The following is a 27,812-nucleotide window of genomic DNA, read 5'->3' as shown; positions in this document are numbered from 1 at the left end:
GTAAATGGGGGAACGGGGCTACAACTCTCAAAACGACCAATCAGATCGATACCCAAAGTTAAATATATGCATCATACAGTGTAAATCTTAATTCGATACTGGCTACATACCCAAACTCTAGCTTCATACAAAACCGCTTGCATACGAACACTCCTAATTCCCCTTCACCACATCTCCTCAAATCCTTCCCAACTTTTCCACCTCCCAAAGATACCCTCTCCTCTGCACCTTAGTCCCTTCCCTTTTTCTTTCTTTATATTTTTCTTTTAATGCTTATATAAAGTTCATATTTATTAAGATGGCCAAAATTATCTTTAACAAAAAAAATAGCTGATCGGTTAAGAATTTCCTTTTTTTTCCTCCCTGAAGTTAAGGTTTATGTTTCAGGATTGGAAAGATGAAAAGAGGTAAACCATGTTTAAGTCTCTGTTAAATTACTGCGATTATTTCATCTCAGTTTCGAACAAAATAAATACACGGAAATAAATAGAATTAAAAGCCTTTAGCAGAGAGTCTAATTTAATTGCTGAAAGTTCGGTAAGCGAGTAAACGACATGGATAATAAACGAACTAGTATCAGCAGCTAGAATTCTGTAGGGTGATCCTCAAAAATAACTCTTTTAGCATTGACGAGAATGTCTGGTTTCAGATAATCAATTGGAATCTATTTGAGAATCAATGATCTAAGTTGAGTGAGGTTAGTAGACGAGCCTCAATCATTCTGCAGACAAAGGCTATCCATTGGAAAAATATTTACATTTACAGAGAAATATTTACAGGATTAAAATGCATTGAGAGACTTGGTTGTGATCCACAGAATGGCTTTTACGTTATTAGAGAACATCAAGCTGTTAAGGAAGCACCAAATGCAACTATGAAAATGGAGGCAGTGCAGTGCATCTAGAATTTCAGCCAAGACATATCTGCTGCTTAAAAGAGCTTTGATATAACACGACGGGAAGTCTAGAATTCTGCAGATGCAAGCTTTTAGAACGGTTGAGTTTTGTTATATCCTGATCAACGCACATGAATGAATGCAATTGACATCACTAAGAGCCATGTTGAAATAGGATGTGGTAGCATCCTTCTAACATTTAAATGGAATAGCTCTGCTTACCCAATAGCTGTGACTCCCCAAGAAGCTCATTGTAAATTACTGTGCTTCCATCCCATGCCCTTCGAAAGTGAAAAAAAGAAAATAGCATTGAATAGCATTGAGCCATCTTTCTACATTAGATGATTAAAGTAAAGAAAACAAAATAACATTAAACTGAAAGGAAAAGTCACATCAACTAGTAAGACAACATCCATACCTTAGTTTGATAAGGCATCATACATTAGTTTGTTTCTGGGACAACAGATATGCAGCCATGAAAAATGCTATATTATCTACTATATCCTCTTGCCTAACTAAAACATAGTCTTCTTCATCCACATCAAGATTTCCACCTTCCCAAAGATCGTTCTCACTGACCAAATTCCATGAACTCACTTATTCAAAAAGACAATTAATAAGCAGGTATCAGTAGTACTACCTCACTCGGAAAAGAAATAAACATCTTGCAATCGATCAGTCATTGGAAATATTTTCCCAAAATTCACATATTAACAAGAAAGAAAAAAGAAATTATTCACAGGTTAAAGAAAATAAATAAGAAACACTGAGAAGTTCCGAATTCTCTGACCAACAAGTCTCTAAAATCTTATAAACCAAGTTTGGGAGAACTGTGTTTGAGCTTTCTCTAGCTTCTGAAAGAAAGCTGGGCATTCAACTCCAGATTTCAAGAGATCTCGTAACTGCGCAACAAAAGAGATGCAGACATGTAGCATTGCCATGATGCAAAATCCAAACAAATATGCTAATTCCTCAACAACATCAATCCAAAAGTAATACAGTGGGAAAGTGGCACTGGTTCAATTGAATCACCACTTTTCAATAAACAATACAACTTATCTTATAGTCTAATGAGAGGTCATTGTATCTTCCTAGGATCTTAGAAACAACATAATTTTGATAACCTATTCAAATCAAATTAGGGACGCGCCCATTATTCCCAAGTTTGGAAGCTGAAATGGTAAATTCCTTGATCATTAAATATAAAATAACTAACAATTTTGCAAGAGTATCGTTTGCAAATCTCTCTTGGGCTTCTTGCTATTGTTACTGTACGTACTTTGTTTTGCATCACCATGATGTTTTCTCTCTCTGTGCATCATCTTCTTCCCTCAAACGATTCCACCACAAATCTCTTGCAATGGAACATCTAGAAAGAAATGCAAATGAGTACCGTTGCTCCTCTTGTGTGTCTTAATAACACACCAAATTGAGGCTCAAAGTTCTAAAAGACTATCAACCTAATGGTTAGTTTAGTTAATTCTTGATAAGACCTTACGATTAGTTGATGCCAAGCCTATCATAATGAACATAAAAACAATTGCATGCTTGCTTTTTCATTGGCACTTTGAAGTCCATGTAAAGGAAGAAAAGGGAAATACTGGTACATCTGCAGGTGGGAATTGCGAAGTAAGACGTACCTAGTAGAATAGAATAGTCGAGGTGCATGTAAGCATACCCCGACGCCACCGTTATCAACAAAAAGAAAAGGCAAAGGGAAGTCCTTACTAGGATTTCAGCTAATAAAATTTGAGAATCGAGATAGTCAGTCAGTCAGAATACTAGAATAATTTCCAATTGCGAGTATTGGAGAATGATGAAAGATCTAGACACTTCATTTAAATACTTCTTGGACCGAAATATTGTCTTAGCAAATTATGCAGATAATCAAAAAAATATTCCAAAACTGAGTGAGTACAGAGTTATTGATCAAATTTACATAAAGGAGAGAAGTGAATCATACAACTATTACTTGATAATGCAAGTTCATATACATCTTCCATAAAATGTAAATCAGCACTAGACAATTCCAAAGAAAAACAAACTAAATGACTAAGGAACAGTCAGGGAAATTTGAACGATACCGTATGAAGGTCCACAATGGAGAAGAATGTCTCATATGTATCCTGAAAACAGCAAAGCCATCAGTGAAATTGTAATTCAAATCTAAATTGAAATTTCTATAATGTCTCCTACAAATCGGAAAAAAGATTAATACATCTTAACACATCTTAATTCTTATACGTTGCAGCAGCTGTAATTTTCCAATCAACTGAATACTAGCATTAAGAGTTTTCCAGAATTTCTTTAAAAATATGCAACTCAATTGAGTATCCAAATAATCAGAAAGAAGAACCGAAACAAAAACAGGAACTCATAGCATGTATGTGTTATAACATGCACTATTTTCTCATCAAACTGTGTCAGCAACTGGAGTTCACCATTCCACTCAAAACCCGATTGAGGCATCGATACCCACACAATATGCAGGCAAACAAAAGAGATCAGCAGATTTGATCATACCGAGTTAATCAACAAGCTAGCATGACAGTTGGAAGACCTACACATTGCCCGTCAGACCATGATGGGCAATCACAGTAACATATTGTGAAAAGATGTTGATGGATGATGAATAAGAACTGTGGATTCGACAAGGCTCATTCAACAGAGTTTTTTCTAGGCTGATACCGGCCTCCATTGTGAAACAGATCTCAGTGCAAATGATAATCAAACTAGCCAAAGAAATCTGAAAGACTTAGCTTGATGCTACATAAGTTTCCAATATGGTGCAAATGAATTTGAGTACACCGAGACAAATCCAACAAACTTTGTGAACACAAAGTTTTTGAGTAAAAGCTAAAAATGGAAAATCCAAGGACCATTACATGCGACATTAGTAGGAAGCTCTTCCACTTGCGCTTCAGATTGCAACACAAAACATTAATAGGATATTCAGCAATTTTAAATAAGAAGCCAGCAACAAAATAAAGAGAATTTTAATTGCTAGGAGTATGTCATAACTAAATTAAAAATTCTTTGACAGAGATTCTTTCCCCCAGAAAGTATAAGAAAAATGACAAAGAAGCCAACCTGCAAGTGTATCCAGTTCTTCATGGCACCAAGATAATTTTCCACATGTATCAACCGTGTAGGCTTAACACTGGAGACGATTCTCTTCCTATTTAAATGGAAAAAATAGAACAAAAGTACAAAGTTTTGATCATGAAAATCATGGACTATCATAGTGATCTGAACTTTCAAATATAACCAGCCAAGCATGTAGCACTTCACATAAGTGTCTTTTTTCAAAACCACTCGCATGAGGTTCAGATAATGCCTCGTGGTACCATAAACCATAAACATCATATTTCTCCATATCTTGATGCAAGCCCAGCAACTACATAACTTTTTGATGAAGATGTTCATTCTTAATAATTTTCATTCCACGAGTTAAACTAGGTTTAGAATAGATTCAGAAAACAAACAGAACAGTCAAAAGCTTCTACTTTCCAAAGTACTGATACATGGCACCACATAATACGAGTATAGAGTGCAACAAGACCAAAAGTTAAGAATAAAGCATAAATCATACAAATATATTGTATAATTTGCAAAATCTTGTAAGAAACCAGATTTTAGCACTGTGGAACAGCATAACCATTAAGATCCAGCGCCAATCACTGATTGTTGTGGATTAATATACTCTCTGGTTGACATAGGCCAAAGACCATTGAAGGATTAATGCGAAAATCAATTGTTACAAATTTACTCGTTTATTAACAATGACAGACAAAATTCAACTTAAAATCACCAAGGTTTCACCCATTTGCACTAGAAGCAATAAATGCAAAACTCAATATCCAAATCTATGTTTACTAGGGCCCTTTTACATGTATATTCGGGTATATAGGGGTTTAAGATATTTAGCGTTTTACAATCCTAACCTATGTGCAATTCTCAAAGAAACAATAGCATCAAAAAGCAAAAAACTTCACTTGTTCCATGTCCAATGTTTCCACATGCCAATTACTCCTCTCGGGCCAGGGTATGCGCAGATGGATTCCAATTCTAAGAACACGATAGGTTGCTGTCATTATGTGCTGAAATGTTGCACTGCCTTATTGTACGACTGCGATTTCGCAATTACATAACTGATTCTCTTTCTTTTCCCTCTATGACCTTGTTGGGATATTAGAAAACGTGGTAAGAGACTAAAATATACTACCGTAAGCTAGTAAGCCCAAAATTTGTCTCTAGTCTCCTAACATGTTTACATATCTTAACAAGTATCATTGAGGAAATTTCTTAAAGATTAAGTATATAATCACAAAAGCGAAGTTGCACAATAAGGCACACCATGCAAGTCGATCGAACTTGCATTTTTCACTGTGTAGGACTTGTTCTGGCTGAGGTCTAGGCACAAAACAGGGTTAGGGTTAGGGTTTCATTTTTAAATTCAGAATGTCAAAGAGAGAGTCACGGGTTTGAGATCCTGAGGATTTTTTTCGACAGAGAAATTGGGGAAAATGAGGAATAAAACAAAGAGAGAAAGCGATCGGATCTCACCATAATTGTGCAATGCTCTGAAACGATATTTGCTCTGCTCAGCTTTTGAAATTTGAAAAATGGTGAGCGACAGCGAGGGCGAGAGAGCGAGAGCGAGCGTGAGTGTTCAAAATAACGCGCGAGTATAATGGGTCACGGGTCGGATCTTCTGTGTGTATGGGTCGGATTTAGACATGGCGTCCAGGCCTATACTTACAGGCTAGGCCGAAATCATTGGGCTCGTATCTATTAAGAAGTTTTACCTCCTATAGCAAAGGTTGATACTTTATTTATTTTAAATAAACACCCTTTTAAAAAATTATATTCCATAGCTACCTTTTGATTTTTATAGCCAAATATCTATTTATGGTCACCTCCTACCCTTAAGCCATAAAATACACTTTGTATTATTTTTCTCTCTCATTCTTTCAGATTTTTCTCCACCATCTCTCTCTCAAAGCCATAAAACTCATGGATTCTCTCTCATCAGTTCACCCGTCGATCGTTCTTCCTCCTAGAAAGTATCTCCGCCACCACCACCATCAGCGGCAAATCTCCGCTCTTTCTTCTCACACCAAGCCAAAATCATCGTTTCCTCAATTCCGGATACCTAGAAGTTATAATAGAATAAGGTCTATAGCTGTTTGTTGCAAATTGAGTAGCGGAGGAGACAAAGAAGAAGAGGAAAGTTCGACTGGTCTATTGTGCTTCCTAGATCTCTTTGGACTGGGCTCTTGATCGAAACAGGAACAATGACGTTTCGAGTCAGAATCGCGGCCCTCTCGACGAGACGACATTAGGATTGTTCTTGAATAAGGACGACGGAGTTTGGGGCTGAGCAAATTGAAGATTCTGTTACCTTTTTTTAAAGTGTATTTCAATGTATCTCCTTGTATTTTCATGTATTTCATTATATTCATTGCCTTTTTTTTCATTGTATTCCAAGGTATCTCGATGTATTCCATGTATTTCATTGTATTCACTGTCTCGCTGTATTTCATGAATGTATTCATATATTTTTTTAATTAATACAATTTATGTATTCAGATGTACATATGTATTCAAATGTATCTGCATTATGTATTAATATGTTTTTGCACTATAGATGAATCTCGAATTTTATTGGTTGAAAACAGAAACACCCACGAACGATATCAACAGAAAATGGAAGGATTAAAAACCCGGTGATTGCTCTGTTGAAAAATATTTAGCATATTTCGCGTCAAATACAGATTATGGGTGATGTAATTGAGTTATTTGAGTTATATTAGGAGTCTATTGTGTATTGATTCACTTTCCGTTTAAAAATAACTGAATAGACCACGATTTGCGCTATTTATGTTACTGTATTCACAAATACATATCGTGAATATAGTCGAATACAATCGAATATAATAATTGTCTAGCTGGAATCCCCTGTTTCACGCCGAGTTTTGCTACTGTATTCATAAATACAATAGCTTAAATACATCGAATACACTCTAAAAAAACTGAAAACATAGCTATAAGAAGTAATATAGTAAATAATAGCTACAACTAGCTAATAACTACTAAATAATAGTGGTTTGTGAAAATTTCTCTATCTATTATAAGCCTACTATTGATAAGAGTTTTTTCAAATAGCCTGTCGGATTCACTTTTTACTTTTTCTAGCCGGTATACATATATTATTTTTAATTTAAGCGATTAGGTGAGCAATTATTGAGTTAATTTTTCTTCTAATAACTATCTCTTATAAGCGACTCTAAAATGAAGTAGTAGCTATAATTACTAAAAATAAATGGCTTAAGAAATGATAATAATAATAATACTAACAATAAATATAGAAATAGATAACACCCATGGTAATGATTTAAAATGACAGATATAGCAATAGTTAAGATATTAGGATAATCTATATTATATTAAAAGCACGAAGCCCTTAGCGAAATGTCATTCGTCTTTTTTACCCTTTTAAAATAGAGTTCACATTAGATAAAATAGTCATTTAATTATTTTTCTATTCAAGAATTTGAAATAACTAAATTTTTTATAATTATATTATTCCTTATTTGAAGGTTTCTAATACTTAAGACTTTAAAGACAATTAATTTTTACCTTTTATAATTTTTTTCCTATTTGAATTATGTAATCTAACTATATTACCTTTCATGCTAATTTTCTTAACATTTGTAACGTAGGAATACACTAAAATATTGTTCACAAATCCTTCTCTAGAACATTCTCAACCTTAATCGGCAAGATTCCCAAAACTTCATCTAATTTACACTAAATATTTGTTTGTGCATTTTCGATAGTCAAGCAAATGTTAGTTGAAACTTGTATGTTAAATCTCATAGCATGATTTCAGAGATGGAAGAACAAAACAGAAATATTGGACAAGATTAATTTGTTCTTACAAATTTTCATATTTTATGTATTTTGAAATTTAATTTAAAAATCATAATAATTATGCTGTGTCAAAAATCTAACGCCATGTCCTAATGATAAGTAATGTAATATTTTTTATTTAGGGTTTAAATAATATTAAATTAGTAGAAGTTAGTTTTATTTCGGGTGTAGATAATACTATTAAATTCCTAATTATTAGGCGTTGCTACATGATTTAAAGAATGAAAGATTTAATAGTCAAAACTTTAGTAAAAATACGTAAATATAATAATAATAAATAGTTACATAAATTTTTGATCTAATTTTAAATTTATTTTTATAGGATAATGAGATTAGGAAACTCAAACACTTGAATAAAACAAAATTAAATTATCGTCTACATGCCAAATGTTTTATTTGTCATAAAGAACATATATGAATATGTTGTAATAATATAATTATTACATAAAGACTACAAGTTTTTAATGATATATATGAATAGTATGTATAAATGTCTAAATTATATTTTCCAATATAATGACTTGTTGGACCATTGGTGTCACGAGTATTGTTTCCATACTAATCATAGGCTAGCTAGATAAAGCAGAATAGTTCAACGTGATAAAAGATCAGATAAAATGGAGTCATTTGCTTGTTTCCGTAATTTTCAAGACTTTTAAATAAATAAAAAAAATTGTTAGAAGTTTTTTACTTGAACTATGTATGAAATCCCATTATTTAAAACTTTAAATTCATTAAAATTTTATCTTATTGAATTATTTCTTTTAAGTATGATGTAACTATAAAGTTCGTGACAATATCAATATTAACAGTAAGATTTGACAAAATCATCCAAATGATAAAAGAAAACTTATATCAATAATATTGTTCGTTAATTAATTGAATAATATCTAATCAGTAAACTCAAGTATTGTATCACTAAAATTCTATTAACGGATAACTTTTAATTACCTAATTTGAATTCTGCTTTATAACTAAAAGAATATCTAAAACTATATATATGCAGATGAGATAATTAATTTTAATGCTATTGTAATGATTATATGAATGCATATTAAATTTACATGAATTCTAAAAGACTTTTAATAATAATAATAATAATTGTAATAAAAACAACATTAATTTTCTACCTTAATTTTCTATGACAATATCTTTTTCTTTATAAAAGAAAACATAGTTGTATTTAAATATTAACCATCCAATTAAATTTTTTGTATGATAAGTAAATCTAGCAATATAAAATATCTTTTTGTTTTTCGTATTTTTCAATTTGAGTTATATGAAATTCATATTAGGTACTTGAGCAAATATAATTTACTTTTAAGACCATTAAGGACATATTATTGTTACACGATATTTGAGTAAAAATCAACATATATTCTACTATATATATATTGAAATTTTGACAAGGCATTAAGAATGACAAAATTATTTATTTACTTATTAAGTTAGCTAAATGGGATTAATATTCATTATTTTCAAGAGCTTGTGGTTTTATAAAATTTTATTTTATAACTCAATCACATAAATTAATATTATTTACGTAATTTATTTTTAATTATTATATTCATCAGTAAGGATACACGTGCAAAGCGCGTACCCTAATACTAGTTATAGTAAAAACAAAGCATAATGTAAAACAAATCCTAACAATTAAAGAAAAATTTATATAATTATGAGAGCCTGAAGAGAATAATTTTAAAAAGGGAGGGATAAAATTGGATGACAACAATATGTAAATAAAAAATTATAGGGGATCTATGAAGGTTCCGTGCGTGGTATTGCTTTCTGTATAAATTATGCATAGATATCCAAGAGATGAATTTTTTTTTTTACATATAATTAGATCAGGCTCATTTTAAATATACTGAGTCTAGATTCTAAATTCGGTTCTTTGTATTTGCTCCAATTGTATTTATTTATTTATTTGAAAGTTTGTAATTGGAAAACTAGCAAATGGGAAAAGAAAAGAATGAGGGGCATGAAAAGATGGGAACATGTGTAGGTTGGTGATTCAAATTTTCTAACTATCTATCTATCTATCTATTATATTTATATATAATAGGAGCGACAAAAATTATTATATTTATATATAATAGGAGAGGCAAAGAAATATTACGATGACAAGTGGCATAACATTAAATTGGCACATGCAAAAGTTTTTGGACAATTCTCCAACTTTGTTGGAATTTCAAATTTATTTAAAAAAATGTAAGAACACATTTTTTCAGAATTTTTAAATTTTCAAACAATAGAAACTACCAACTACTCCCACTTCCTCCATTCACCCTCCTCACGTAAAGTTTTTAAACTTTAAAAGCAACAGAAAAAAAAAACTTCAAAGAGCAAATTACTCAGTACAGTAATCTATTTATATATAGTAGGAGAGGCAAAGAAATGTTATGAAGACAAGTGACATAACATTAAATTGACACATATAAATTGTTTTGGGCAATTCTCCAACTTTGTTGAAATTTTAAATTAATTTAAAAAAATATAAAGGACACATTTTTTAAAATTTTCAAACAACAAAAACCACCAACTACTCCCACTTCCTCCATTCCCCCTCCTCACATAAAGTTTTTAAGCTTTAAAATTATATTTATATATAATAGGAGAGGCAAAGAAATATTACGATGACAAGTGACATAAAATTAAATTGACACATGCAAATTTTTTTGGACAATTCTCCAACTTTGTTGGAATTTCAAATTTATTTAAAATATTGTAAGGACACGTTTTTTCAGAATTTTTAAATTTTCAAACAATAGAAACCACTAACTACTCCCACTTCCTCCATTCACCCTCCTCACGTAAAGTTTTTAAACTTTAAAAGCAACAGAAAAAAAAAACTTCAAAGAGCAAATTACTCAGCACAATAATCTATTTATATATAGTAGGAGAGACAAAGAAATGTTATGAAGACAAGTGGCATAACATTAAATTGACACATACAAATTTTTTTGGGCAATTCTCCAACTTTGTTGAAATTTTAAAATAATTTTAAAAAATATAAAGGACACATTTTTTTCAGAATTTTTAAATTTTTCAAACAACAAAAACCACCAACTACTCCCACTTCCTCCATTCCCCCTCCTCACATAAAGTTTTTAAAATTTAAAAGCAACAGAAAAAAAAAATTCAAAGAGCAAATTACTCAGCACAATAATAAGAAAATAAAAACTGCAAAGGTAAAAAAAAAAAAAAATGAAACAATACCCACGTTTTGGACTGTTCATCCGCACTCTCTCCCTCATAAATGATTTTTCTCCTATTTTCCTTAATCACAAACTTTGTTCAATGCGCGGGCTTGAAATTTCTGCAATTTTACATCTCCCGCTCAAGGTATCCGTAGACCGTAGTGATTCTACATTCATGCACTCCAGAGTTCAATTTTGAAGTAAAATTTGAATCGCTAAAAGTTCGTCGGCGACAACATTATTAAACCATGGCTATGGATCCAAATAATCGGTTCACTATTTCATCCAGAAAATGTGCTTTTTTTTTTATTTGGAAAAGTGCAAGTTCTGCATTTCAATTTTAATTAATTTACTTCTAAGTAGGTTTTGTTTGTTTTGTATTTTTGCAGTATTTTTCACAAGGAGGATTTGTGGGATTCTTCTAATGTGATCCACGGAGGGAGTATATATTCAGTAATAAGGTAAGTTCTATTTTGCCTATTTTCCCCTTTTTTGATCCAATTTGGGTATTATTCTTCTCATTCTGTTGAGTTTTATAGTAGCAACTTTTTTGGATCTTCTTCTATTTTTTCCTTCGGGCTAATTCTTTGTATATCTGTTCGATTTCTTTTTTCTTTTTCTTAAAAAAAAAAAAACATTGAGGCAATTCCTTTTCAAGAGTAAATCAAATTTTCTTTTTTTGGTGGGCCTATGCTCTGAGACTCCCGGTAATTGATTTTTCTTAAGTTTTTTGCTTTGTTGCATCACATTATATATATATATATATATATATATATATATATATAAGGTTTTTATGTATTTAATAAATTAAATATTTAAGAACTGAATTAAATGTTTATTTTCGTTGACCGAAAGATGATACATGTTATGCTATACAAGAGTGGAGCAGAAGTGCTGTGTTTGCAATATATATTTTCATAATCTCCTAATAATGAAATTCCGATGTCTTTCGCTGCATTATGATAGTGGGAAGTTAAAGTTAAATCTCAATCTCACCATATGTAATAATTCAATCGGTCGTTTTGAGCATTTGCACTTTGCTCGGTAGTTTATGGGCGTGAGTAGCTCCGTATGATGTATTTTGACTTGTGTGAATCGTCGGTTTTGGTTTTCAGGTATTTCGGAATCAAATTGGAAGAATAGATTTCATTGTTGAAGTTTTAAATTGGGAGAGTTGACCAAGTTTGACTTTTGGTGAATTTGAACCCGGATCGGAGTTTTAATGGTTCTGGTAGGTCCGTTGGGTGATTTTGGACTTAGGAGCGCGTTCGGATTGTGATTTGGAGGTCCGTAGTAGAATTTAGCTTGAAATGGCGAAAGTTGGAATTTTGAAAAGTTTGACCAGGAGTGGACTTTTTGATATCGGGGTTGAATTTCGATTTCGGAAGTGGAAGTAGGTCTGGAATGTCAAATGTGACTTGTGTGCAAAATTTGAGGTCAATCAGACGTGATTTGATAGGTTTCGACATCGGTTGTGGAAGTTGAAGTTTCAAAGTTCATTGAATCCGAATTGAGAGTGATTCGTAGTTCCGATGTTGTTATGTGTGTTTTGAGGTCTCGAGTAGGTCCGTGTTATGTTATGAGACTTGTTGGTATGTTTGGACGTGGTCCCGAGGGGCCCGGGTGAGTTTCAGACGGGTTTGGAGCTATTTTTTCTTCATTCCTCACTGTTGGTTCTGCTGGTGTTTAGTACACCTAGTGTTCTTCGTGATCGCGGACTGAGGGATGCGATCGCGTAAGGGAAAAATTGAGGCTGAGTGTTTTTTCACCGTGTTCGCGAATATGGGTCCACGTTCGCATAGGTTACTGCAAATCGAGCATCGCGTTCGTGTAGGTGTGCACGCGTTTGCATTGTATAGCTGAGTTGGGCATGTCTTCATGGCTTCTTCATCACGTTTGCGAGCCTGGGGCTGCGTTCGCGTAGCTTCTTTTCGAGACTGAGCGGTTTGTGCTTCGCTATCGCATAGCTTATTTCCGCAATCGCGATTCATTGATTCGCTCAGTGATTATAAAGTATTCTATTTCATGGGTTTCGTCCATTTTTACATTTTGGGAGCTATGGAGTTCGGATTAAGGCGATTCTTGAAGCAATTTTCACCATATGAATTGGGGTAAGTGTTTTCTATTCGGTTTTGGTTATATTTCATGAATCTATCTTCGTTTTTGTTAATGGGGTTGTGAATTTTAAAGAGGAAATTAAGGGTTTTGGCCTAAAGTTTCATAATATGAATTTTTGAGTTTTGAACATCAAATTGGAGTTGAATTTGAGTGAAACTAGTGTGGTTGAACTCGTAATTGAATGTGTTGTCGGATTTTATAAATTTTATCGAGTTTCGAGGTGCGGGCCTAAGTCGGGCTTTTGATCGATTTTGGGCTTTTGATTCAAGATTTGATCTTTTCGATCGGGATTGGTTCCTTTAACACTGTTTGATGTATTTGAGTTATTTTTAGTTAGTTTTGAGCTGTTCGGACGTCGGAATGTGTAGGATGGCATTTTCGAGCATCGCTTGGCTTGCTCAGTATTGAAATTGGCTTGTTCGAGGTAAGTAACTCTTCTAATCTTAGAGTTGAGGGTATGAAACCCGCAAAACGTGTTATGTGATTTGTGTTGAGGTGACGCACATGCTAGGTGACGAGCATGTGGGCGTGCACCATGTGAATTGGGACTCTGTTGTTTCCATGGCACTGAATAGTGACCCTATTTTGTTGATAACCGTATTTTCACCATGTGATAAAATTAATTGAGCTGTCAATCATGTTAGATATCATGTTTAGGTTTTATGCCGATATTGTTTGGACCCATAGTGGTCGTTTCTTACAGTCATCTCACTGATTTCATTGATATTTTGTACTCAGTCATATTCATGCATTCATACCATATCTCAGTCTCAGATATTATTTTTTGACACATCATATCATTGTTGTCGGGCGAGTTTCATGACATTGTGAGCCCGTGAGTGAGACTGGATGGATTGATGATTGAGTGAGGCCGAGGGCCTGAGTGAGAGTTATATTTTGGGATTGGGCTGCACGCCGCAGTATATTATATTGATTATATTTTATATGGATCGGGTTGCACGCCGCAACGAGCCTTCGGCCTATATATATATATATATATATATATATATATATATAATAATATTGAATCGAGTTGCACGCCGCAACAACATTGGATCGGGTTGCACGCCGCAATAATATTGGATCGGGCTGCATGCCGCAACAATATAGCGCTTGGGCTGAAGGAGCCCCACCGAAGTCTGCACACTCCCAGTGAGCGTAATCGACTATATATATGTGGATCGGGTTGCATGCCGCAACGGGCCTTATGGTCATATATGGATCGGGCTGCACGCCGCAGCAGGTATTGTATATCGCTGAGTGATTGAGTGTGCTGAGCATTGAGCATAGTGAGAGAGAATGCGAGACACTGAGATTGAGTACTATGAGAGTATGAGTACATGCGCTCATCATTGAGATGCATTGCATTTGACATGCGTACTTGAGATACACGCATAGAGATGCATTTCCTTCTGCTACCCGATTTTGGGGACATTTATGATTTTACTTGCATCTTGACATATAGGCATAGAGAAGTACTTTCCTCATGCTATCTGAAAATGAAACATCTTACTATTTGTTGAAAGGAGTTTTGGAAAAAATCACAGTTTTCAAACTTACTCGTATTTTGGTTTTTTCGGTAAAAGATTTGGATTTTCACTGAGATACTTGAAAAGAAATGCCTATTTTTCTGAAACTGTGAACGGACTGAGCCTTTTATTTTTGAGATACTCTTTTGTTACGTGTACTATGCTGTTATGAACTATTGTGGAATATTGGTGTTGGACCCGACCTTTTTGTTAGCTCGTCACTACTTTCAACCTAAGGTTAGGTTTGTTACTTATTGAGTACATGTGGTCAGTTATGCTCATACTACACTTCTGCACCTTGTGTGCAGATGTTGGCTGCTGATGTTGTTGTGTTCGATGGGAGCTGGATTGAAGATGTACATGCGTCCTGGCTGTAGCTGCCTCTTGTTCGTGGTAGCTTTAGATCTATAAAAACTCTGTTTATGTACTATTCAAACAGATTATGTATTTATTTCATCTCCGCTTTGTAAACTCCATTCTTAGAAGCTCATGATTTGTACTACCAGTTCTTGGGGTATGTATTAGATTTAGATATTTCTTTACTTAATTGCTTTATTAATTCTTATTAGAATTAGTTAGTGGTTAATTGGCTTACCTAGCGGGTTGGGGTTAGGTGCCATCATGATTAGTCAGATTTTGGGTCGTGACAAGGTGGTATCAGAGCTCTAGGTTCATAGGTTCTACAAGTCATGAGCAAGTGTCTAGTAGAGTCTTGCGTATCGGTATGATGACGTCCATACCTATCTTCGAGAGGCTACAGGACATTTAGGATATACTTCTCATCTTTCTTTCCTTATCGTGCGACATTGATTCAGCTTGAAGCATAACTCTTTGAATTCCTTCCACGCATTCGTATGCGCATGCGAGCGCTCGGTATCAGCTGTACATTCGCCGACTTGTGATTCCATGGTTGAGGTGCGAGATGTGATTTTTGGCGTGCTGATGATGGGCCAGTCTGGAGGACTTGAGGTCGGTTTTGACTGTGACTTGAGCGCAGAGATGTTGATTGTGTGAGCACGTGCTTTTGGATATATATGTCTGGTAGTGTCCCTATTAGTGGAATTTTTTGCTGGATGGCACGTGATGAGTATGATGTGACTGTGAGATGTGTTCATATGGTTTGAATGTGATGAGAAGGGTTTACTTGAGATGTAGCAAGAACTATTGGTTGTTTGATTTTTTTCTTGATTTGGCGTATGGTCTCGAGTTATGGGTGTGTTGAGGGATCTCTCAAGTTGTTTAGTTGTGGAGTGAAGTAGATTCTCATGTCTTGTTGATGATTTCAGACTCAGGAAGATTAAGTGATTGCGTAATACTTATGACTGTGGAAGAGTATAGAGAGATGTCAGCTTGAGGTAGAGCAGGTAGGTTATCTCCTGCAAGGTGTCCAGAGATTGTGTGGTCCTTATGATATTTTGTAGAGAGTTCTCTTTTACCAGTAAATGATATATGTTGCAATTTGAGTTTGGATCGCTTGTGGAAGTTGGCTTGACTATTACAAGGGTGAATGCGAGATTTGCAGACGATTTGAGGTATTATATGGTTTGTGTTACACGGGCTTGCGAATGATTTAGTTGAATTTCAGTGCGGGATTCTGGCAGTAATAGAGTATGGGTATCGTAATGTTATCGATTGTTTTGTTCTATGGCTTTGAGCCAAGTTGGAAAGTCTGTTATCGACAAGTTAATTGCACGATTATGTGTTGTATTGGTTTCGGTTCGAGGTATACTGGTGAATCAGCTATGACTGTAGGGGTTGAGATTGAGGATGACTCGAGTAAGGAATTTTTGGATACGGGTTGTATTACACTCTATGGGTATATGGGAATCATAAAACAATTGAGTGGTTACTCTCAAAAGATGTAGTGTACATGGAGTAGGAATTTGCTCGGTTGCTTAGGAGTGTGGGTTACTCTTTATTCCCTTGGGTGTTAGTGTGCTAATGGGGCACAGGTCGTTCGGTCCATTTGGTCGGTTTAATTGAGATTTGAGTAGAGTGGATGACTCTCGAGAATGGTTCTGATGGATTCAAGATTTATATGTAGCGATTTGGAACTTTCAAGATTTATATATGGCTAGAAACTAGGAGTTGCATTGGATGGTGTCGAGACTTGTGGCATTTTATATCATTGTGGATTGCGCATTTCAGTATCAAGAAGGTGAAGGAAACCATTTTAGGTTCACATAACATTTCTTAGAGTGGGTGTCTCGGTTGTGGTGCCTTGGGGTGGTTAAAAGAGGAGTCAGCAGCTTATGGGCCTTAGGGCGTTGTGGTTTTATACTAGGGTCTCTTGTGCGGTAAATTTTGGTTAGGGATCGTGGTGTTCTAGCAAGGAGAAGTATCAATTTGAAGGCAATTTGGAAAGGACTTGGAGAAATATGACAGCTTGGTAGTAGGTTGGGTTAGCACAGTAATTGGTATGATCGGTTCTTTTGGTACTTATGACGTGGCTAGTCTCTATAGGTGTTTCGTGGCAATGCTCTTAGGTTTTGGCAACCTGCGTGGCTGGGTTGAGTTAGAGAGATTCGGTTCAGATAGCTTGGTTATGTGCAAATGGGTTTCGAAGAGTTCTCAATGGTTTTTACCAAGGTTCGAGGGGTATATTTCCTGTTGGCGTGAGGAACATGTGGTGTATAGTGAATTTTTTCTGGATGAAATCAAATGGAAGGTCCTTGGCTAATTGAGTATGTAGTTGCTTGTGACTCGGAGTGGACTATGAAGTTCTCGTATTTTTCATATGATGGCATGGTATATGCGGTGTGTTGTGTGAGATTGAGATTTATGTCAGCAGGATCACAGTTCTGTTTGGAAGGGAAGGTCATAAAAATTCATAGGCAGCACAGACGGTTTCAGATGACTAGGTAAATGATATTAATATTTGGTATGACTTGATGAGAGTATACAATTCGGGAGGGGCAATGTGTTTTGATGTATGGATACTTCACTAGTACTGCGACACTTTTCTGGTTGATCGACTGCTGATATTCAAATTTTGCTATGTGGAACGAAAGAATTTTAGAAGTATTCCTCGTGGAATGATCGTGTATGAGAGATGTGTTAGACATTTTGGCGGTGGAGTTGGGATCAAATATGGTGATTCGTGTGTTCTATGGATTTGGAGATTGGGAGTTCTTAGGAGTAGGTTGTTTCATGGTTGTGGACTATGAAGTTGTGGCCGAAGCTAGCCAGATGATAGAATGTGTTATGATTCAGTCATTGTGGACTTTCGGATGTTATTTATCTATCTGTGGGTGACTAGAGCTGATTTGGGAGTCCATAAGTAGGCCCAATTAGGATGTGTATTCTACACCGAGTCGGATTGGTTGGCTCCATACTGCTATTATTGAGGGATGTGCCATTTGGTTGTTGTGGAGCTTATTCGTGTTCTGAAATGATCTGTGAGTTACTCTTCTATGCTACGAGGAGTTGTGATTCGTTGGTTATATGCACATATGGTGCAGTTCTATTGTGGCCTTATAGCGGAATTTGAGCGAGAAGAGTATTGGGTATTGCTTGATTGATAGCGTATTGGTTATGTTCTTTCGGTTTTTGTGTGGCATGGTGTCATTTGGTTCTCCGTGGTTATGGTAATGTACTTTGAGTAATTGATGTCGAATTGTGCATGGTTATTGATTTTAGCAGGGTGGCCTGAGGTGTTTCATATGGACCAGTATTTAGATAGGGCCGCGTATTGCAGCAGAGTTATGTGGAAATATGATCCTTTGTGTTAGATTCGTGTGTTATGGTTCTATGGTGTGTGATGGGTTTAAGCATTTCGTGGTGGTGGTACTTGATGAGCTTGCGGGACGGTTCTCTCGTTTGAGTCATTTTCCATGATTGAGTACATTTGGAATGTTGCTATTTGGTGCACGGATTGCACGGGTTATGGCTTTAGATTATATTGATGTGTCATGTTACTTGAGTGATCGTATTAGATGAGATGAGGTCATTGGACCTAGAATGGATGCTATCGGATTTGATTGTGGTATATTTGAAAGGATAATATCGGAAGTCGACTTAGAAATTGGCTATAGTTCTTGTAGGAGGAGAGGGAGCTCCATGACCGTTGATCTGATGAATGGTTGTGAATTCTGCATGTTTCTTTCATCATCGACGGTGTACAAAGGTTTTATACCGAGACTTTGTTTGATATGAGGTTTATTACCGGTATTGGGTTATTTTGAGCAGCTACTGTGATTTGAAATTTTCGCTATGAGTATTTGAGTTATGTGGTACATCATGTGATTACATCTTGGGTTATAGATATGGCTTGATACAGCTTGTTCAGACTTATACAGTATGTAGATGCGAAATTCTGATCTTATAAGATTTCGGATGTTGGAAATTTGATTCGAAGGCTTGTGGGCTAGGTTGAATTGAGAAATTTCAGTTATGTTGTGTTATCGGACCTGTATGGGATAGGGTGATGTGGGATCATCCCCGAGTATGTGCATGGTAAGGTTATACGGCGGTTTGATGGCTTTGAGAACAACTCTGGACACGTTCGAGGATGAACGTATGTTTAAGTGGGGGAGAATGTAATGACCCAACCGGTCGTTTTGAGCATTTGCACTTCGCTCGGTAGTTTACGGGCGTGAGTAGCTCCGTATGATGTATTTTGACTTGTGTGAATCGTCGGTTTTGGTTTTCAGGTATTTCGAAATCGAACTGGAAGAATGGATTTCATTGTTGAAACTTTAAATTGGGAGAGTTGACCAAGTTTGACTTTTGGTGAATTTGAACCCGGATCGGAGTTTTAATGGTTCCGATAGGTTCGTTGGGTGACTTTGGACTTAGGAGCGGGTTCGGATTGTGATTTGGAGGTACGTAGTAGAATTTGGCTTGAAATGGCGAAAGTTGGAATTTTGGAAAATTTGACAAGGAGTGAACTTTTTGATATCGGGGTCGAATTTCAATTCCAGAAGTAGGAGTAGGTCTGTAATGTCAAATGTGACTTGTGTGCAAAATTTGAGGTCAATCAGACGTGATTTGATAGGTTTCGGCATCGGTTGTGGAAGTTGAAATTTCAAAGTTCATTGAATCCGAATTAAGAGTGATTCGTCATTCCGATGTTGTTATGTGTATTTTGAGGCCTCGAGTAGGTCCGTGTTATGTTATGAGACTTGTTGGTATGTTTGGACGTGGGGTGAGTTTCGGACAGGTTTCGGGCTATTGTTTCTTCATTCTTCACTGCTGGTTCTGCTGATGTCTGGTACACCTAGTGTTCTTTGCGATCGCGGACTGAGGGATGCGATCGCGTAAGGGAAAAATTGAGGCTGAGTGTTTGTTCACCGCGTTCGCGAATATGGGTCCGTGTTCGAATAGGTTACTGTAGATCGAGCATCGTGTTCTCGTAGGTGTGCACACGTTCGCATTGTAGCGCTGAGCTGGGCATGTCTTCATGGCTTCTTCATCATGTTCACGAGCATGTGGCTGCGTTCACATAGGTTCTTTTCGAGACTGAGCGGTTTGTGCTTCGCGATCGCACAACTTATTACGTGATCGCGTAGTGTATTTTTAGGGGCAGTGCATTTTCTTCTTCGCGATCGCGATTCATTGATTTGCTCAGTGATTAGAAAGTACTCTATTTCGAGGGTTTCGTCCATTTTTACATTTTGGGAGCTATGGAGCTCGGATTGAGGCGAGTCTTGAAGCAATTTTCACCATATGAATTGGGGTAAGTATTCTCTACTCGCTTTTGGTTATATTTCATGAATCTATCTTCATTTTTAGTAATGAGATTGTGAATTTTAAAGAGGAAATTGGGGGTTTTGGCCTAAAGTTTCATAATGTGAATTTTTGAGTTTTGAACATCAAATTGGAGTCAGATTTGAGTGAAACTAGTGTGGTTGGACTCGTAATTTTAAATTTTTGTTGGGTTCCGAGGTGCGGGCCCGAGTCGGGCTTTTGGCCAATTTTGGGCTTTTAATTCAAGATTTGATCTTTTTGATCGGGATTGGTTCCTTTAATACTATTTGATGTATTTGAGTTGTTTTTGATTAGTTTTGAGCCGTTCGGAGGTCGAAACGCGCGGGATGGTATTTTGGAGCATCGCTTGGCTTGCTCAGTGTTGGAATTGGCATGTTCGAGGTAAGCAACTCTTCTAATCTTGGAGCTGAGGGTATGAAACCCCGAAATACATGTTATGTAATTTGTGTTGAGGTGACGCACATGCTAGGTGACGGGCGTGTGAGCGTGCACCATGTGAATTGGGACTCTGTTGTTTCCATGGCACTGAATAGTGGCCCTATTTTGTTGATATCCGTGTTTTCACCATGTGATAAAATTAATTGAGCTGTCAATCATGATAGATATCATGTTTAGGCTTTATGCCGATATTGTTTGGACCCATAGTGGTCTTTTCTTACCGTCATCTCACTGATTTCATTGATATTTCGTACTCAGTCATATGACCATATCTCAGTCTCAGATATTATATATTGACACATCATATCATTGTTGCCGGGCTAGTTTCATGACATTGTGAGCCTGTGAGTGAGACTAGAGAGATTGATGACTGAGTGAGGCCGAGGGCTTGAGTGAGAGTGGCATTTTGGGATCGGGTTGCACGCCGCAGCATATTATATTGATTATATTTTATATGGATCGGGTTGCACGCTGCAACGAGCCTTCGGGCTATATATATATATATATATATATATATATATATATATATATATATATATATATATATATTATTAGATCGGGTTGCACGCCGCAATAATATTGGATCAGGCTGCACGCCGCAGCAATATAGCGCTTGGGCTGAAGGAGCCCCTCCGGAGTCTGCACATCCCCAGTGAGCGTAATCGACTATATATATGTGGATCGGGTTGCACGTCGCAACGGGCCTTATGGTCATATATGGATCGGGTTGCACGCCGCAGCAAGTATTGTACATTGCTGAGTGATTGAGTGTGCTAAGCATTGAGCATAGTGAGAGAGAATGCGAGACTGTGAGATTGAGTACTCTAAGAGTGTGAGTACATGAGCTCATCATTGAGATGCATTGCATTTGACATGTGTACTTGAGATATATGCATAGAGATGCATTTCCTTCTGGTACCCGGTTTTGGGGACATTTATGATTTTACTTGCATCTTGACATATAGGCATAGAGAAGTACTTTCCTCATGCTATCTAAAAATGAAACATCTTACTATTTGTTGAAAGGAGTTTTGGGAAAAATCACAGTTTTCAAACTTACTCGTATTTTAGCTTTTTCGGTAAAAGATTTAGATTTTCACTAAGATACTTGAAAAGAAATGCCTATTTTTCTGAAACTGTGAACGGACTGAGCCTTTTATTTTTGACATACTCGTTTGTTACGTGTATTATGCTGTTATGAACTGTTGTGGAATATTAGTGTTGGACCCGACCTTTTTGTTAGTTCATCACTACTTTCAACATAAGGTTAGGTTTGTTACTTATTGAGTACATGGGGTCGGTTGTACTCATACTATACTTCTGTACCTTGTATGTAGATGTTGGCTACTGATGTTGCTGTGTTCGATGGGAGCTGGATTGAAGATGTACTTGCGTCCCGGCTGTAGCTGCCTCTTGTTCGTGGTAGCTTTAGATCTGTAAAAACTCTGTTTATGTACTATTCAAACAGATTATGTATTTATTTCATTTCCTCTTTATAAACTCCATTCTTGGAAGCTCGTGATTTGTACTACCAGTTCTTGGGGAATGTATTAGATTAAGATATTTATTTACTTAATTGCTTTATTAATTATTATTGGAATTGGTTAGTGGTTAATTGGCTTACCTAGCGGGTTAGGTTAGGTGCCATCACGACTAGTCAGATTTTGGGTCATGACACTATATATGCATAGATGTGGGCACATTAGCTTTACCCTTTTTTGGCCAAGCTCCTGAGGCAAAAGGTGGAAGATATGGCATCTTTGATTGCTAAAATTACTGTACTACACAACAACAAACTGCTGCGAGGTAATTTTAAAGCATTTCTTTAGGACAAACTCAAACACACTTCTATTTCATTTCTTGATCTTGAGAAGCACGAGACTTCAATTTCATAATGGTCAAGAATAAGAACTAGAGTTGTCAAAGTAAATTTAGATCACATCAATTCTATCAGTGTGATGACCCAGAAGGTTATCTTATGTTTTAGAACTCGAATCTGCGCTCTTAATCTTTAAAAATCTCATTTTAACCTTCTCGATTTGTGTGTGCAGTCCGGGCATGTTTCCAGAAAATTTTTATGTTGAACATTGATGAAAATAAGAATTTTTACCTTAAAAGTTGATTTTAGTTAACTTCGGTCAACATTTTTGGTAAACGGACCCGGATCCGTGTTCTGACGGTCCCAGTGGGTCCATATCGAATTATGGGACCTAGGCGTATGCCCGAAATCGAATTCGGAGGTCCCCAGCTCGAGTTATGAGTTTTTGATGAAAATTAAATGTCTGAAAATTTATTATTTTTAAGAATTGATTGATGTTTGGTATTGTTAGTACCGGGTTCATATTTTGGTTCCGGAGCCCGGTATAGGTTTATTATAGTATTTAAGACTTTTGTGTGAAATTTGGTGAGAAACAGAGTTGATTTGACGTGATTCGGACGTCGACTTGAGAAGATAGGAATCAGAGTTGATTTTGGCGACTTGATCGTGCGAGCAAGTTTGTATGATGTTTTTAGACGTGTGAGCATGTTTGGTTTGGAGCCCCGAGGGCTCGGGTGAGTTTTGGATAGGTCACGGGATGTTTGGACTTTGGAAAATCTGATTTTCTGCAAACTCTAGTATTCTGGCACGTCCTTCTTCGCGTTCGCGAAGGTACTCTCACAAACACGAAGAGTAAACTGGTCAGCTAGAATTTTCTTCTTCGCGAACGCGAAGCGATGGGGACGTTACCCTTCGCGAATACGACCAGCTCCTTACGAACACGTTGAGTCAGTGATCCTTCATCGCGAACGCGGAGGCTAGAGGGGTAACCATCGCGAACGCGAGCAAGGTCTCGCAAATGCGAAAGCTTGGCAGCTCTGCTCTTCGCAAACGCGACAATGGCCTTGCGAACACGATGCATATTGTCGCCCAGCATTTAACAGAATCCAAACACAAGATTTAGCCATAAATTCATTTTTCTCAAAAACCAAACGGACTAGAGGCGATTTGCAAGAGTTATTTTCTTCCCCAAAGTATTGGTAAGTGATTCTAAATCATTTTCTTTCAATTAACCATTTCATTTCATAAATTTTCAACCTAAAATCTAGAGTTTTCATGGTAGAATTAGGGGTTTGGGTAGAAACTAGGGATTTCGGAAATTTGGAGATTTAGACCTCAATTTGAGGTCGGATTCCAAAACCAATTATATATCCGGGATTGGGGGTGAATGGATTTTGGTTCGAAGCTCGGGTTTTGACTAAGCGGGCTCGGGGTCGATTTTTGACTTTTTGGAGGAAAATTTGGGGAATTTAATTTATGCAATATAATTGATTCCTTTAGCAATATTTGATATTATTGAGTCATTTTTAATAGATACGAGTGGTTTGGAGGTGAATTCTAGAGGAAAAGCTGTGATTAAGAATTAAGGGCCTTTGGAGCAAGGTAAGTGTTGTGTCTAACCCTGACTTGAGGGAATTAGGAACCTTAGACTATTTGCTATGTGAAATTCATGTGAGCGACGTATATGTGAGGTGACGAGTACCTATGCGTTGCCAATTTACCTGTTTTCCATGTTTCATCCGTTTTTCTTATATTGTCGCTTCCTATGCCTAATTACTACTTGTTTATACTAGTGTTGTTAAATTGATCGTTCTTATCATGTTTACGGATTTTCTGGTGATAATTGAGTATTTATTTCAAAGTTGAGATTGATATTGTGGAACCAAATATTGAAGTAAAGCTTGTACTTGTTATTCTATATCCCTGTTATTTATGCATTGCATTATGGTAAGGGAGAGTGTTTATGCACGAAGGGTGATGCCGTGCCATATTGTGAGTGTTAATGCACGAAGGGTGATGCCGTTCCATATTGTGAGTGTTAATGTACGAAGGGTGATGTCGTGCCATATTGTGCGTGTTAATGTACGAAGGGTGATGTCATGCGATGATATGAGAGTTAATGCACGAAGGGTGATGCCATATTGTTTCTATTTATTTATGGTGAGATTGAGAGTAAAAGAACGAAGGGTGATGCCGTGCATTTTTCCTTTACTGTATTCGTTGTTTCTGTTGATTGATAGTGTATTGGTTGTTCTAGTTATCATTATGCTGTAGTTCCTTATCTCGTATTTTCCCCAACATGTATCACCTCCCGATAATTCTCGTCTAGTTCTTCATTACTGTTATTTGTATATACACTGTTAAATTGTACAGGTTGATTTGTAGGTGCCTTGCCTTAGCCTCGTCACTACTTCGTCGAGGTTAGGCTCGACACTTACCAGTACATGGGGTCGGTTGTACTGATACTGCACTCTGCACTTTCCATGAAAATTTTGGTATCGGGTGGGGTTGATCGAGATTTTTGCTGTTGCACCCGCTATCCGGAGACTCAAGGTAGATCTGTCGGCGTTCACAGACCTTGAAGTCCCCGCCTATCTTTTCTGTTTTACTGTTTCTTTCATTCAAACAGTTGTATTTCTCTCAGACTATTATTTGTAGTAAATTCTAGAATGCTCATGAATTGTGACTCCAGATCCGGGTGGTAGTAATTAATACAGTTTTTATATTATTCCGCACTTATTATATTTCACATTAGCTAATTATTGTTATTTACTGAATGGAAATAAGAATTTTGTTTAATGATTTTCTAACGTTGGCTTGCCTACCAAGTGAAATATTAGGCGTCATCACGGTCCCGACGGTGGGAATTCTGGGTCATGACAAGTTGGTATCAGAGCACTAGGTTTCCTAGGTCTCACAATTCACGAGCAAACTTAGTATTATCTGAAGGATCGGTACGTAGACGTCTGCACTTATCTTCCAAAGGCTATGAAGTTTAGGAACAAATTTCACTTTTATTCTCCTCTATCGTGCGATTTTGTTTTCTCAATACTGATTGAACTCTTCTACTCTTATTCTCTCACAGATGGCAAGAACACATACTGCTTCATCAACTGAGTAGCAGCCAGAGCCTCCAGTGGCAGCTCCTACGAGGGGGAGAGGTCGAGGCCGTGCCAGAGGCCGAGGCAGGGGCAGGGCTCAGCCTAGAGCCCAAGCAGCAGCCCCAGCAGTGGAGCCTCTGATAGAGCTCGACGAAGAGGTTCCAGCCCAGACTGTTCCTGCCGGACCAGCTTAGGTTCCGGAAGGGTTCATTGCCACCCCAGTACTTCAGGATGCTTTGGTCCGTTTGGTGGGCCTTATGGAGAGTGTGGCCCAGACTGGCATATTTCCCATGGCACCAGAAGCCTCTCAGGCTGGAAGAGGATCCCAGACTCCCACTACTCCCGCTCCGGAGCAGATAGCTCCCCAGTATCAGGCTCCAGCAGCTTAGCCAGTCGGAGTAGTTCAGCCGGTTGTTGCGCCATAGACCGGTGATGGGTCAGCTATGTCTTCTAAGGCTTTATGGAGATTGGACAGGTTTACCAAGCTTTTCCCAGTTCACTTCAGTGGTGCTACTTCATAGGATCCCCATGAGTATCTCGATAGCTGTCACGAGGTTCTACGGAACATGGATATAGTGGAGACTAATGAGGTCGATTTTGCTGCATTTCAGATGACTGATTCCGCCAAGAAATGGTAGAGAGATTATTTGCTGACCAGGCTAGCTGGGTCGCCTGCTCTTACTTGGGACCAATTCTCTCAACTCTTTCTAGAGAAGTTTCTGCCTATCACATTGAGAGAGGAGCGTCGCCGTCAGTTTGAGCGTCTCCAGCAGGGCAATATGACTATTACTCAGTATGAGACCCGTTTTGTGGATTTGGCCCGTCATGCTATTCTTCTGCTTCCCACCGAGAGGGAGAGAGGGTGAGGAGGTTGATTGATGAACTTGCTCAGCCTATCAGATTGCAGATGGCTAAGGAGACTAGGAGTGAAATTTCTTTTCAGGTGGCTACTAATGTCGCCAGATGAGTCGAGATGGTTCTTGCTCGGGGAGGTCAGGGGTCTAAAAAGAGACCTCATTATTCTGGTGAGTTCAGCGGTGCCTCATCTAGAGGCAGCGGTACTTTTGGTGAAGGCCACCCTCCCAAGTCGTTTCATTCAGCACTCCAGGCATCCCACAGTACCTCAGGTGGTCGTGGCCCTCAGATGCATTATTTTGACCAGCTAGCCTACAGTGCACCACCAGCTCCTATTTGTGCACCTCCACTCCAGAGTTATCAGGGTGGTTACTCAGGTCGACAGGGTCAGTTTCAGGGTCTGCAGTCATAATAGCTGAGGTTATGTTACACTTGTGGTGATCCGAGGCACATTGCTAGATTTTGCCCTCGGGCAATGGGCAACTCACAGTATTAGAGTTCTCGTGCCATGGTTCTGGCACCAGTTGTTGCACCACCTGCTCAGGAAGCCAGAGGTAGGGGTCAGACAGCCAGAGGTAGAGGCTAGACTGTTATAGGTGGAGGTCAGGCAGCTAGAGGCCGTCCCAGGGACGTAGTTCAGGTTGGTGGGGTCCAGCCCCAATGTTATGCTTTTCCAGCCAGGACTGAAGCTGAGTCATCCGATGCTGTTATTACAGGTACTATTTCAGTTTGTAGTAGATATGCTTCAGTTCTATTTGATCCAGGATCTACTTACTCCTACGTGTCATCCTATTTTGCTTCATATTTGGTTGTACCTCATGATTCTTTGAGTGATCCTGTGTATGTGTCCACACCTATGGGAGATGCTATTATTGTAGATCGTGTTAATCGTTCATGTGTGCTCACCATTGGGAGTCTTGAGACTTATGTAGATCTTCTATTTCTTAACATGGTTGATTTTGATGTCATGCTGGGTATGGATTGGTTGTCACCTTATCATGCTATATTAGATTGTCACACCAAGACGGTGACCTTAGACTTTCAGGGGTTGCCTCGATTAGAGTGGAGAAGGACTCTTGGCCATTCTACTAGCATGGTTATCTCTTATATGAAGGCTCGGCATATGGTCGAGAAGGGATATCTAGATTATTTGGCTTATGTCTGTGATTCTAGTGCGGAGGTTCCTTCCATGGACTCAGTGCCAGTTGTTTG

At 37.3% G+C, this 27,812-nt stretch overlaps 1 long non-coding RNA gene across 2 annotated transcripts; it reads right to left on the bottom strand.

The window, feature by feature from the left end:
- Positions 1–610: 610 nt before the first annotated feature.
- LOC107796694 (uncharacterized) lies at positions 611–5,584 on the bottom strand. Of its 2 annotated transcripts, none has more exons than XR_012699379.1 (6): positions 5,462–5,584; positions 3,986–4,073; positions 2,980–3,021; positions 1,314–2,264; positions 1,118–1,176; positions 611–1,013 (listed from the first exon to the last, which is right to left on the bottom strand). It is a non-coding gene; the product is annotated as an uncharacterized LOC107796694 (long non-coding RNA). The 2 variants fall into 2 exon arrangements; XR_001650465.2 differs by having other exon boundaries at positions 1,314–1,797.
- Between the last annotated feature and the right edge of the window lie 22,228 nt (positions 5,585–27,812).

The sequence above is a fragment of the Nicotiana tabacum genome, chromosome 15 (assembly GCF_000715075.1).
Source record: "Nicotiana tabacum cultivar K326 chromosome 15, ASM71507v2, whole genome shotgun sequence".
Lineage (NCBI taxonomy): Eukaryota > Viridiplantae > Streptophyta > Magnoliopsida > Solanales > Solanaceae > Nicotiana > Nicotiana tabacum.
The sequence above is the reverse complement of the archived record's forward strand: the minus strand, read 5'-3'. Positions and strand labels throughout refer to the sequence as shown.